This window comes from Trichosurus vulpecula, chromosome 5 (assembly GCF_011100635.1).
Source record: "Trichosurus vulpecula isolate mTriVul1 chromosome 5, mTriVul1.pri, whole genome shotgun sequence".
NCBI classification, from domain to species: Eukaryota; Metazoa; Chordata; class Mammalia; order Diprotodontia; family Phalangeridae; genus Trichosurus; species Trichosurus vulpecula.
This window is the reverse complement of record NC_050577.1, coordinates 172,833,078-172,837,693: the sequence shown is the minus strand read 5'-3', so window position 1 is coordinate 172,837,693 and position 4,616 is coordinate 172,833,078. Positions and strand designations below refer to the sequence as shown.

General features: G+C 38.4%; 1 pseudogene; it reads left to right on the top strand.

Annotated features, from left to right (window-relative positions):
• The first annotated feature begins 2,892 nt into the window (after positions 1-2,892).
• On the top strand, positions 2,893-4,372 carry LOC118851112 (annotated as a pseudogene).
• Positions 4,373-4,616: the final 244 nt, after the last annotated feature.

Genomic DNA, 4,616 nt, shown 5'->3' with positions numbered 1-4,616 from the left:
ATTCATTTCCATTTCCATTCCTTCTCCTCAGAGAAGTAAATCTCTTCAAAGTAGTCACCTCATCTTGTCCACTACTGTAAAACCTGCTACCATTGGGCTTTGGGGCTTTAAAAGGGAAAGAGAAAGAAAAAAAACCAGTTCTGAGAGCATTTGTAATTATCAGAGTTTTTTCTTAGAGCTTTGAACATCTATTACCTAAATACGTTTCTTATTTTAACATTTTCAATGGTGCCTCAGGGTACTCAGAACTACTAGCATGTCATGCTGTTAGGCTGATTATAAGAAGTATAGGCTTATGGGTGGGTCCTCAAAGGGCTAAATGAATTCGTTATCAGGTCAGAAAACAAGGTCCATTTCACCATGTTGTATAGGTCAGGTTCACGGGAACTATGGTACTTGTCTCAGAGCAAAATTAGTGACTCCTTCATGTCTCTTTTCCTGCCTCTTGCCTAGCAGACCTATATGAATCTGGCCAATAGGTTTCTTCTGTGAATTAAACTACAAGTTGGCACTGTTACTGCAGAATGACTGTGGGCAAGGCAATAGCTTATCATAGGACAAGAATGAATTCCCTGAAGTCTAGGTGCTTGGGTTTGAAAATGAAAAGGGATACATTCAGAAAATATGGTCAACAATACAGTATTATGGATGAAAAAGTGTTTGGATAAGACTTAAAAAATAGCAAATATTGGTCATTTGAGGGTAGCTATGAAGGGTATATGTAGCCAAATCTGGGGGGTGAATAATATTATAAACTGGCAGAATTAGAAGGGACCTTAGAAGTGATCTGTCCTCAGGAATACTTTCTACAAGGTCTTTAAGTTAGTTGAAGATTTAAAATTTATTTTTGTTATGGACCAATTGGGAGGTCTAGCAACAGCTATAGGCTCCTAACAACAACAGTAGCAGTAACAATACCAGCAGCAGCATTTATATAGCACTTTAATATTTGCAAAGTGCATTAGAAATATTATCTCATTTAATCCTCACAATGACCTTCAGGCTAGATGCTATAATTGCCCCCATTTTACAGATGAGAAAGTTGAGGCAAAGAGAAGTCAACTAAAGAGTCATATAGCTAGTAAGTGTCCGAGGTAGGATTTGAATTCAAGCTTTCCTTATTCTTAATCTTGCTCTCTATATAACTAATATTATTACAAAATAATATTATTACAATATTACAGACATTGACATGTGAATGCATACAACAAAATACAAAGGATTGTAAAAGAAAGCAATTATACTGAAATAAAACTATTGAAAATGTTCTGTTTTTAAGTTCAGAGTCTTCAAGTTAAGAACTTCTTACCTAGAATGACAGGGATGTCACTACCTTCATACTCAGCCAAGTTCACTTTTAGATAGCTATAATGGATAGGAAGCTTTGTTTTATACTGAGTTGTATCTCTGCATCTTCTAACTTTTGCCCTTAATTCTGCCAACTGGTGATATGAAGAAAAGTCTTATCTTTCATCATTTATGGACACGATTTTATAATTCATCTTTTATGACAGCTAGATTGTATTTGTGCTGATTTGACCAGTCTTTGTACATAGTCATAAGTTAATGCTATATGATCTGTTATGCATATAATAGGAATGGCCTCACTTCAGGTAGGGCTCTAGATAGTAGAAGGGCTGAACAACAATGATAAATTGTTACTTTATCATCCTCAGGGCTAGTCAACTCAAATCATTATGCATTTATTAAATATCCATTAGGTACAGAGGGAAAGTTAACATATAGAACAGAGAGAAAAGTACAGAGTGTAAAACAAATAGGAAGTTGCCTTCAGAGGCAGTAAGAATTGGGTTCAAGTACTAAGAACACATACTGCTTATGACTGGTTATATCCTACACAAGATAAGAATTCTGAATGCCCCAGGATGTATTTTCAGACTATTGATGATAATCTATGACTTTAAGTTGCAGAGACGTGGTATGAATTGGTGGAGGGAGTTTTCTCACCTGGGAGATCCCTGTACCCATGCAATCATGATTGCAGATCCTATACTATCTTGCAGGCAAAACTGTCTTGGCAGGCAGGCTAAACCAGACTGAAGCCAACAGGCCTCAAACCCGTCAGTGAGTTTGAAGGATGTCTACCCCAAGTATGTGAACACACCCAGGCAGAGAAGAACAATTTGTTCCAATGGCCATGAAGACACCTGAAGCAGTTGCTGTGGAGTGCTTAGAGCTTGGTCAGACATCAAAGATGTCAAAGTCATCCACTGCATCCCAAGGCATCAGCAGTTGTTTTGACTTTTGTCCTGCCACTGGACCTCAACGACTCTGTGAGAGAGTGAGGCTGACAACTTGTACAACTCTGCCTCACTGAAATCCCATAAATGCACAAGTCAAGACATCAGCCATCACCCACTATTTTACCCCAACATCGAGATGCAATTGGTTCTCAACAAAAATGAAGGACGAACAACAACATTTCAGGACAACAATATTATCTTAAGCTTTGCCTACTTTTGATCTGAGGCTGCTATTTTGTTAATAAAACAAAACCAGAAATAAATAAAAAAGACCTCTCTTAGTGTGCAAGCTATAACTGCATGCTCTTGTTCTTATACCGAGTGGCCGATTTCAGACTTTTCTTCCTTTTTTTTTAACTTTAATATCTGTGTCATGACAAATATAAGTTTATGCTTAAAAATGGTGTTTGTTTAATTTCATGTTAAATGATTCTCAAAATTAATTATTTGTAAGGGATGGGGAAGCCTTCTTAACGCCAATGGGATCTTATTTGGAATTTGAAGGAAGCCGAAGAAGCCAAGAGGTGGCATTAAGAAGTGGAATAGTCGGTGGAAATACACAGTCAAGAAATTGAGTGTCTTGTTCAAGAAACAGTGAGGAGGCCAGTGCCATTGGATTGCAGAGGACATGGAAAATGAGTTAGAAAATCCATCAGAAGCAGATTTGTAGCTGCTAAACAGTTGGACAGCGATAAACCCAGCTGAAGTTCACTTTAGAAACTCAATTAAAAAAGCTCAAGAGGAAGACAAGAAAGTGGTTTTAGCTGGATGTGTTCCTCAAGCACAGCCTTGTCAGGACTACCTTAAAGGCCTGAGTATCATAGGGCTTCAACAAATAGATCGTGTAGTAGAAGTTGTGGAGGAAACCATTAAAGGTCACTCTGTGAGACTCCTAGGTCAAAAAAAAAATCTAATGGAAAATGTTTGGGGAGGGCTGGATTGGATTTTCTGGAGATAAGAAAAAATCCACTGACAGAAATCATTTCTATCAGCATGGGGTGTCTCAATGCTTGTACCTACTGCAAAATCAAGCATGCCAGGGAAAATTTGGCCAGTTATCCCATTGATAAACTAGTAGATAGAGCCAAACAGTCTTTTCAATAGGGTGTCTGTGAGATATGGCTGACCAGTGAAGACGCAGGGGCTTATGGCAGAGATATTGGCACCAACCTCCCTACGCTGCTGTGGAAACTAGTTGAAGTGATTCCTGAAGGAGCTCTGCTGAGACTTGGCACAGCAAAAACTCCCTATATTTTAGAACATTTGGAGGAAATGGCAAAAATCCTCAATCATCCAAAAGTCTATGCTTTTCTGCATATACCAGTACAATCTGCTTCTGACAGTGTGTTAATGGAAATGAAAAGAGAATACTGTGTGGCTGACTTCAAACAAGTAGCAGATTTTCTGAAAGAAAAAAAGTTCCAGGAATACCTATTGCTACAGATATCATCTGTGGTTTTCCTGGAGAAACAGATCAAGATTTTCAAGATACACTGAAACTGGGTGAAGACTGTAAGTTTCCCAGACTTTTTATTAATCAATTTTTTCCACAACCAGGGACCCCCCTGCTGCAAAAAATGCAACAAGTTCCAGCACATGTGAAAAAGCAACAGATGGAAGAACTTTCTCAGCTATTTCATTCATATAGTCCATACGATCATAAGAGCGGTGAAAGACAGCAAGTGCTCATAACTGAAGAATCTTTTGATTCCAAGTTTTATGTTGCATACAGTGAATTCTACAAGCACGTGCTTGTGCCAAAGAACCCCATGCTCATGGGGAAAATGGTTGAAGTGGACATTTATGAATCAGGAAAACACTTCATGAAGGGGCAGTCAGTGTCCAATGCCAAGGTGTATACCCCATCCATCAGTAAACCATTAGCAAAGAAAGAAGTTTCTGGTTTAACAGAGGAGTTCAGACATGTGCTTGAAAATGGCTCAAGGGCAAAAGCACACACGTCTGCCGACACTCTGGAAGAATTATTGAGTTCTAGGACAGGCTTACAGATGTTCTGGACATTGTAAGATGGTGGGCTGAAGATGTTATCATTAGGCTTGATTCTTCTGCCTCTTCTTGTTGCTTTTTTTATGAAAATGCATCAGTAGATCACTCAACTAAATAAAGAATCTGTGGAGAGTAGTACGTTTCTAATTAAAAGCTTATTTGGAAACATGACCACATCTGTCCTGAAAGGTCAGTGCTTTATAAGCAACCCTCCTCCCTCTTCTTCATCCACATTTTAATGAGGATGGCACTGCTCAATTTTGAGTGGAATCTATTGGTTATCTGGCCCAGAACCTAGTAATGTTCTGTCTATAAATATCTTATTTTTAAAATTAAATCCTTTGG